Consider the following 10,818-nt stretch of genomic DNA (forward strand, 5'->3'; position numbering starts at 1 on the left):
TTTAACGTCATTACCCAGGACTGGTGCACTAGGGTGACCACGTCGGCCATTTTTCTTCTGGGGCACAAATACATTTCACACGTTGCTGACCTGTAAATGCAAAGTGCTGCCCCCTGCAGTATGTGGGATGTATAACCTCGCTGATTTAGTGATACATCCCGCGTACAGCAGGGGGCAGCGCCTTCTTCTCTGTGGTCGGTAACCTTAAATAAATGTCCTAAAAAAAAAAAAGGCCGACGTGGTCGCCCCAAAGTGGACCATCTATAGACCCGTCATTAATCCACGGTCTAGTTTGGTGACGCTTTACTATTCTGTCTGCGCGGAGTTCCCCGTCGCTTTAAGTGTTTTGCCAGTATATTTATGTTAAATTATTTTCTGTGTTATAAACCCGGACGTCTGGCTGTCCGTCTGTCCGTCCTCCAATGGCGTCTTTTTTTAATTTTATTATGTGAATCCGTGGCTAATCCCTTCCGTAGTCTCTGGGACCCGCACACGGGTTTCACGCTGCGTTGAGCAGATAAGACACAAAGACGGCAGGACCCGGAACCTGACGCCATTCTCTTACGAAGGCAGCTGCAATCGCTTGCTACAAATAAGCTATTATTAGTGAAATGCGTCGGGCCCGGCGGGCCTTCTGCAGAACCTCGCACGAGGCCGTTTTTTGGTTTTGTTATCATTTTTATTTTTTTAAGCTATCAGACGGGGAGATCAGTATGTCACGCAGGTAAATGGCGTCGGTAAACTTCCTCTTTCTGCACCCCTAAAAATAAAGCCGATTATCACATTCCGTGGCACCTCGGCTATAATATTTCGCAACAGGAATATGGCCAAATTTTAATTGAACCACCCCATCCCCCCCATCTTTGAATCTGGCATCTGCCTGCGTCGCGTTGAATGTAGACGATGTGGGTGGTTGGGGCTCCCGTGTTAATCATTTCAGTAGATACGTCTGTCACGTCTGTCATGTCTGTCATGTGCCGGACCGCGATATATACAGTTTATTCTATGTATGAATTCTACATACTGCATGGCTGAGCCAGAGCTGCCCTGCACCGTGTACAACGCATACGAGGCGCGTTTTCGCGAACGTTACGAGTTCATTGAAAGTAAATGTTGCTTTTTTTTTTGTGTTTGTTTTCACGGGAAAGATGAGCTTTTGTTCTGCCACAAAAAAAGGTGCAAAGCAGGCGAGTTTGTTTCATTCCAGTGATGTTTGGTGCGCAAAATTCTTTTTTTACATAAATAATTTAATAGTCTCAGTGAAAAAGGCCAGTCCTGTGTACGATATGTCACTTATTTCTATTATTATCATTATTTATTCACAAACCGGTCACTGAGCTTGAGTCGGAAACGCACTCAGGATTATCTCTGCCATGTCTCGCAAACTGTAACCCCCTCCCCCCCCTAATATAGGCAAACATGTTTAAAAAAACAAACAAAACAAAAAACAACAACAAACAGCCGATGAGTTCTTCCCAAGTCCTATTCCAGCCGAGCCGATATTCCAACCAGTTAATTTCTTATTAACAAGCCGTGGCTGCGTTGGCCACTACATGCCACCCACATGTAAAATTGGAACCTTCCAGAGCGCTCCAATAGCACGTAGCATTCATACGCTGGTTTCATTAATTTTTTTTTATTATTATTATTATTATTTTTTTACTTTGATGGCTCCCGTCGTCCAAAACTGCCCCTGGGCCCCCACTTTTTATAGGGCTAGCACAGCAACCCTCATTTTTTTTTTTTTTTTTTTTTTTTTTTTTAAGATCCCGAGTATCCCAGTTTGACGAATTTCCCCTACGGCGTTATTCAGTATAAAATTACTATATTAAACCCATTTTTGGTTAAAAAAAATAAATAAAAAAAAAAAATACTGTATAATACCGACCAAGTTGTTTGGTCTTCTCCCTTTCCACCAGGGAGCCGGTTAAGTAATAAATAACAAAGCCCCGGCCCCCCCCCCCGGCCCTCGGGAAGCCCACCTACAGGACGCACACAAGGAAATTCTCAGAAATACTTAAATGTATCTAGAATTCTGCTTGAATTTAGAGGTTTTCGGTGACCCGATGGAAAGTCATAGCGATGAAACCTTTTCGTTTGTCTGGATCCTACGTGGTAAGGATATTTTGTGATGTTCCGAGCGTTATTTATGAAAACGCGATGTTTGCCGTGTTCCGGTGGAAAGTCCAAGCGCGCCCGCTGTTCCCGTGATTAGGAAGTGATGACGGACTCCGGTGTTGGAACGGCCGTTCGCCTGTACATTTGGGGTTTTTTTCTTTGTGTTGATGAAAATGTCCTATTTCAAGTGCCATTATGTTGTGTTCAGCATTAAAGAGTTTATTTGAAGCAGAGACCCTGTTCTGAAATCTCTCGCAAGCTTCTGTGACAGTCTTTCGGAACGCTGTTATGAAAATGATGCTTTGTCTTACCTGAAACGAGGATCTATTCACCAAAGGCCAAGCAGGGAGTTATCACATTGGGTATTTGAAGGACAATTTAGGATCTCCATAATTAGTGTCCTATGTCAGGGCATTGAGTGAGCGACATCTTGCCATCACAACATGATCTGCTGATGGCACAAGCTATTACTACGGCAGAAGCTCATTAGAGCTGGCCATTCGTAATGTGGAAACCACAAAGTTCCTGCAAACTATCCCTTTAGTGAATAAACCCCAATCATAATTGGTGTGTAGTACCTCAAGATTGCACTAGATGGCAGTATTTGATGGGATACAAATTAACCATTTACTGTTACTATATTACAGATTGACTGATATTGCCATTTCTTTTACAAACTGACATGCAGGGGTGGGAGTGGGAGTGGGAGGCGGAGGGGGGGGCAGAAGCTCTTCTCTTCCCAATAGACTCTCATGTTCTCTGTAGGTGTCATGGCGTGGTTTGGGGTCTGTATAGGACACATACCATGTGCTTTGGATTGGGAGCTGTACACGCGTCCTACTTTACGGGATACGGACCAATCACATCCGGCGACCATAAGCCTTTATGTATGAGCAGCCGTGGCTCGGCCATGGAAACCCATTTCATGAAGCTCCCGACGTCGCTTCCGGAAGCAGTCTGGATCTCTGCTGTCAGGGATGCTTCAGAGGACTAGAGGGTCAGAGGTTGAGATGTAACGTAGGAAGTTTTAATCTACTGAGAGAGTGGTAGATAAATGGAACAGCCTCCAAGCAGAATTGGTAGAGGTAAAAAAAAAAAAAACACTACAAATTTTTACTCATTTGTTTCAATGGACTAATTTCCAGTGCAAAGTCTGAAATCAACAGGGGGCAATTCCCCATAACTTTTGCACCAGAATCCTTTACACCCGTTATGCGTCCGGACTGATACAATTTACCGGAAAAAATAATAAATATATATATATATATATATACACTAACCGGACTGATCCGCAGAACCCAGCTGATTAAATGTTCCCATTTTAACTTTCTGAACACATGTAATTTCCTCCCAACTGTCCCACTTTGTGCAGGAAAGTCCTGATTTTGCCACTTTATCCTGTAGTCCCGTCGAGCTTTGTCCTGATTTTCGGGGTGGAAGTAAAGCTCTTTGGGACAGCAAGAGATATAGATTATATATATGTATACCGTATATATATATATATATATATATATATATATATATATATATATATATATATATATATTATATATAATGCGCTCTTCTTATCAAATCCAGTGTTGTGTTCTGGCCTAGGGCAGCAGTCCTTCCAACAGCGCTAGGATATGACGTCAAGACCAGGAGGCTGTGGGCATTGCCCTGGGTCATGCCTCTGAACACACACACTAAAAAAGTTTTTTTTGGGGGGGCTAACCCCCTCCCACCCCTGATATGACACTAGTGGGAATGAGCGGGTGACTTTTTATTCCTTTATAAAATGAATCGGTGGCATTTACTCGCCTGCACAGGGATACTTCAGCAATGTATCGTCTGAAATGAGCCATTGTTGTATGCAGCGGCTGGGCCAGCGTGGGTTAATAGGTGATTGTGTTACTCTGTGTCCGGTAACAATGTGTTAAGCGATTGTTAGCGATGCTGTTTGTATCCACTTATTGATAAGGTCATGGGGGGGGGGGTCCGTGTTTGAGGGCCACTAATAAGATACTATAGAACGGGAGAGATAAGAGATGTAAACTGCGTCTAAACAGAGATTACATTGTGTATAATCACAGAAAGGGTTAAAGAGCAATGAGGGGCAGCGGCTGATGGCCTGGATATGAGTGGGGGCTTTAGTGCTGGGGGGGGTAACAATGTACTGTGTAGTCCGGTGGGCCGGCATTTACTTTGGGCAAACAGACAAGTGTGTTTGAGATGCGGCTGATGATAACCTAACTACCTCGGTGACCCCCATCCCCTGAAGGGGTAGGAGCCACAAAAAAGTGCGACCGCTCCACAAACACCACTGATTCTACACAACAGATGCAATTAATTAAAGTTTAATCCTTTCATTGGGTCAACAGAGACAGATGTAAAGTAACCTACGCCTTTGGAGCCTCGGCGGTCTCCTCTTCACATGAATAAGAGACCTCTGAGGTTCTAAGCTTATCTTACACTATAATTTTTTGTTCTGTGTCGACCAAATAAAACGTTGACAGAAAAAAAATGTCTTTAAGGCTAATTACATTTTTCTCATTTCTACAATCAGTTATTTAATACAATTTATTATTCTTATTTATTTAGCGACCACATATTCCATAGCGTTGTACAAAACGTACTTAAAGTCCAAAGTCGTGATTGGTTCGGCTCCCGTTGTGAGAAGTGACATCGCGATGGAGAGGATGTGGCACGCGAGCGTTAATTGTTGGCCGGTCGGCGTGTAAACACTTTGTGGGATTGTTAGGTATTGTTAGGCAAGGTAATGCTTTGAAGCTCCTGCTATCAGGCGAGTGTAACACGTAACACGTAACATATTCTACAAGGTTCTAGATTGTGAGCTCTTTTGAGCAGGGCTCTCCTTGCCTTTTACATAGAAAGTCTTGGCAGATAAGAATAACCCCCAGATGCTGTATACATAATAACCCCCAGCGCTGTATACAGTAATATAACCCCCAGCGCTGTATACAGTAATATAACCCCCCAGCGCTGTATACAGTAATATAACCCCCAGCGCTGTATACAGTAATATAACCCCCAGCGCTGTATACAGTAATATAACCCCCCAGCGCTGTATACAGTAATATAACCCCCCCAGCGCTGTATACAGTAATATAACCCCCCAGCGCTGTATACAGTAATATAACCCCCCAGCGCTGTATACAGTAATATAACCCCCCAGCGCTGTATACAGTAATATAACCCCCCAGCGCTGTATACAGTAATATAACCCCCCAGCGCTGTATACAGTAATATAACCCCCCCAGCGCTGTATACAGTAATATAACCCCCAGCGCTGGATACAGTAATATAACCCCCAGCGCTGTATACAGTAATATAACCCCCAGCGCTGTATACAGTAATATAACCCCCCAGCGCTGTATACAGTAATATAACCCCCAGCGCTGTATACAGTAATATAACCCCCAGCGCTGTATACAGTAATATAACCCCCAGCGCTGTATACAGTAATATAACCCCCAGCACTGTATACAGTAATATAACCCCCAGCGCTGTATACAGTAAAATAACCCCCCAGCGCTGTATACAGTAATATAACCCCCAGCGCTGTATACAGTAATATAACCCCCAGTGCTGTATACAGTAATAGAACCCCCAGCGCTGTATACAGTAATATAACCCCCAGCGCTGTATACATAAATATAACCCCCAGCGCTGTATACAGTAATATAACCCCCAGCGCTGTATACAGTAATATAACCCCCAGCATTGTATAGAGTAATATAACCCCCCAGTGCTGTATACAGTAATATACCCCCAGCGCTGTATACTGTAATATAACCCCCAGCGCTGTATACAGTAATATAACCCCCCAGCGCTGTATACAGTAATATAACCCCCAGCGCTGTATACAGTAATATAACCCCCCAGTGCTGTATACAGTAATATAACCCCCAGCGCTGTATACAGTAATAACCCCCAGCGCTGTATACAGTAATATAACCCCCAGCGCTGTATACAATAATATAACCCCCCAGCACTGTATACAATAATATAACCCCCAGCACTGTATACAGTAATATACCCCCAGCGCTGTATACAATAATAACCCCCCAGCGCTGTATACAGTAATATAACCCCCAGCGCTGTATACAGTAATATAACCCCCAGCGCTGTATACAGTAATATAACCCCCAGCGCTGTATACAGTAATATAACCCCCTGCGCTGTATACAGTAATATAACCCCCCAGCGCTGTATACAGTAATATAACCCCCCAGCGCTGTATACAGTAATATAACCCCCAGCGCTGTATACAGTAATATAACCCCCAGCACTGTATACAGTAATATAATCCCCAGTGCTGTATACAGTAATACCCCCCAGCGCTGTATACAGTAATATACCCCCCAGCGCTGTATACAGTAATATACCCCCAGCGCTGTATACAATAATAACCCCCCAGCGCTGTATACAGTAATATAACCCCCAGCGCTGTATACAGTAATATAACCCCCAGCGCTGTATACAGTAATATACCCCCAGCGCTGTATACAGTAATATAACCCCCAGCACTGTATACAGTAATATAACCCCCCAGCACTGTATACAGTAATATAACCCCCAGCGCTGTATACAGTAATATAACCCCCAGCGCTGTATACAGTAATATAACCCCCAGCGCTGTATACAGTAATATAACCCCCCAGTGCTGTATACAGTAATATAACCCCCAGCACTGTATAAAGTAATATAACCCCCAGCGCTGTATACAGTAATATAACCCCCAGCGCTGTATACAGTAATATAACCCCCCAGTGCTGTATACAGTAATATAACCCCCAGCACTGTATACAGTAATATAACCCCCAGCGCTGTATACAGTAATATAACCCCCAGCGCTGTATACAGTAATATAACCCCCCAGCGCTGTATACAGTAATATAACCCCCCAGCGCTATATATATACAGTAATATACCCCCAGCGCTGTATACAGTAATATAACCCCCAGCGCTGTATACAGTAATATACCCCCAGCGCTGTATACAGTAATATAACCCCCAGCGCTGTATACAGTAATATACCCCCAGCGCTGTATACAGTAATATAACCCCCAGCGCTGTATACAGTAATATAACCCACAGCGCTGTATACAGTAATATAACCCCCAGCACTGTATAAAGTAATATAACCCCCAGTGCTGTATACAGTAATACCCCCCAGCGCTGTATACAGTAATATACCCCCAGCGCTGTATACAGTAATATACCCCCCAGCGCTGTATACAGTAATATACCCCCAGCGCTGTATACAATAATAACCCCCCAGCGCTGTATACAGTAATATAACCCCCAGCGCTGTATACAGTAATATAACCCCCAGCGCTGTATACAGTAATATAACCCCCAGCGCTGTATACAGTAATATAACCCCCAGCGCTGTATACAGTAATATAACCCCCCAGCGCTGTATACAGTAATATAACCCCCCAGCGCTGTATACAGTAATATAACCCCCAGCGCTGTATACAGTAATATAACCCCCAGCGCTGTATACATAAATATAACCCCCAGCGCTGTATACAGTAATATAACCCCCAGCGCTGTATACAGTAATATAACCCCCCAGCGCTGTATACAGTAATATAACCCCCAGCGCTGTATACAGTAATATAACCCCCAGCGCTGTATACATAAATATAACCCCCAGCGCTGTATACAGTAATATAACCCCCAGCGCTGTATACAGTAATATAACCCCCAGCGCTGTATACAGTAATATAACCCCCAGCGCTGTATACAGTAATATAACCCCCAGCGCTGTATACAGTAATATAACCCCCAGCGCTGTATACAGTAATATAACCCCCAGCACTGTATACAGTAATATAACCCCCAGTGCTGTATACAGTAATACCCCCCAGCGCTGTATACAGTAATATACCCCCAGCGCTGTATACAGTAATATACCCCCCAGCGCTGTATACAGTAATATACCCCCAGCGCTGTATACAATAATAACCCCCCAGCGCTGTATACAGTAATATAACCCCCAGCGCTGTATACAGTAATATAACCCCCAGCGCTGTATACAGTAATATACCCCCAGCGCTGTATACAGTAATATAACCCCCAGCACTGTATACAGTAATATAACCCCCCAGCACTGTATACAGTAATATAACCCCCAGCGCTGTATACAGTAATATAACCCCCAGCGCTGTATACAGTAATATAACCCCCAGCGCTGTATACAGTAATATAACCCCCCAGTGCTGTATACAGTAATATAACCCCCAGTGCTGTATACAGTAATATAACCCCCAGCGCTGTATACAGTAATATAACCCCCCAGCGCTATATATATACAGTAATATACCCCCAGCGCTGTATACAGTAATATAACCCCCAGCGCTGTATACAGTAATATACCCCCAGCGCTGTATACAGTAATATAACCCCCAGCGCTGTATACAGTAATATACCCCCAGCGCTGTATACAGTAATATAACCCCCAGCGCTGTATACAGTAATATAACCCCCAGCGCTGTATACAGTAATATAACCCCCAGCACTGTATAAAGTAATATAACCCCCAGTGCTGTATACAGTAATACCCCCCAGCGCTGTATACAGTAATATACCCCCCAGCGCTGTATACAGTAATATACCCCCCAGCGCTGTATACAGTAATATACCCCCAGCGCTGTATACAATAATAACCCCCCAGCGCTGTATACAGTAATATAACCCCCAGCGCTGTATACAGTAATATAACCCCCAGTGCTGTATACAGTAATATACCCCCAGCGCTGTATACAGTAATATAACCCCCAGCGCTGTATACAGTAATATAACCCCCCAGCGCTGTATACAGTAATATAACCCCAGCGCTGTATACAGTAATATAACCCCCAGCGCTGTATACAGTAATGTCAGTGGGTGACAAAAATCTGGTTTTATCTCATTTTGGCCAATAACCTACTTTGATCTGCAGACCTGGAGGAGGCCACTGCTGTCAGTCATGTGATATTTTGGGTGACTTTCCTGCTCAATGATAGTCCTCATTAAGTACTTTACTCCATTTATTATTTTTTTTTTTTTATTAGTCAGAGAATCCAGCCGGTGATTAAGACTGAGCCATTCTATCCTTCCCCACCGGCAGTATGATAAAGAGTCGCGGTGTTTAGTAGATTGGGGATCAGATAACAGAACGAGAATCATACAAACGGCTGATATTCAGCTGCCTGAAAACATTATATTATGGGACAAAAACTACAACTGGTTTAATAAAAGAAAAAATGGTGGGATTTCCCCTAAAATGTTTCTCAATGGACTTTATAAATAGGGTGGGGTTCAGAAACTGGCCTTTGATGTCGTTTTTGGTGCCGATGAATGAATAGGTGTCAGTCTGGTATCGTCCGATCCCCACTGGGTTTCACTCCAGGTACGGCGCGTTATAAATCATATATTCTCAAGGATTATTTCGTTAATTTCTAGAGCTCCGGCGGGTTCCTTAGAACATTAACAATAGAGGGGGGGCAGTGAAAAGTCACATGGAAATGGGCAACGAACAAAACCAACAATGACACGAATACACATTAAGACATACTGCTCTGCAGAGCTTACACTCTATGAGTAAGATGGGGGGGTTAGACGGGGGAGAGACATCTTTGACGAGGATGTTATGAGGATAGGTGGTATTCGGCTCTGATTAGGTGTTTTTTTTTTACAATATCAATTAGGATAGGATAAATTCCACGCCACGGGGGACATTATTTCGTACCCCTTCCCCCACCCCAGCGGTGAGGTGTTGAACCATTAGCATGAAAACTGATCACACAATACAATACGATTTAGTCATGCCGATGGTATGGCCTTCGAGGGGTTTCGGTGAGCCAGGTGGTCCGCCTATTATGGTGATAATGATTGGAGGCACCATTCCAACCTCCGGTCTTCTCAGTGAGGGCTGTAAAGCTTTAGAATCCATGGTCTATGAAGGTGTCTAAGGAGGCTTTTAAGAATGAACTGGGTTTCACATTTCATGGGTATTCATTCATTCGCATTTTAATTTCAAAATGGTTCTGCACAAAACTGGCGTGTGTTTAATTTGTTTATCTTCCTTGTTGGTCAAGGGCAGTTAGGCTGAACTTCAGCTTCGAACTTTACTTACTCTGTAAGGTCTTCCTACCGGAAAGGAGGGGTGCAGACAGTTGGGATAGCCAAAAATGAATTAAGACCTCATGGTGTGAGCTTTTGGACTCCAGTGGAAACCTACCCTCGAAGCCCAAATAGTTACCCACCAGATACCCCCCCCTTTTTTTTGTTCTCATTGTAGAATCAGCACCCGGATAGGCGTCAGGGGCCAAACATAGGAAGTGAGTGAATGAACCTCTTTCAGTAGGGTCAGGATGATCCAAAATCACACGGGTATCAAAGGCTGCTGTGTTTTCACACGTGCCCGGGATGTTTGCATTGACCGGGTTACGCGCGGCCATCACATCGTTTCCGTCGTTAAAACACTTAGCGGCCCCAGACAGAACGTTAGACGACACTTTCAAATTGTTGTGTTTGTTCCTGTTTGGAGGTAACTGACGTTTTATTTCATGGCAACTCTAATTAAGGCTTGGAATGAAGCTGAATTATCTAACAGGTCTGTCCTAAACTAGCGCTCTGGGGCCTCCGTCTCCGTAAAAAAAAGTATATATTTTAGGGGAATAAAACATTTACTGTTACTAATTACAT

This window comes from Spea bombifrons, chromosome 2 (assembly GCF_027358695.1).
Source record: "Spea bombifrons isolate aSpeBom1 chromosome 2, aSpeBom1.2.pri, whole genome shotgun sequence".
Lineage (NCBI taxonomy): Eukaryota > Metazoa > Chordata > Amphibia > Anura > Pelobatidae > Spea > Spea bombifrons.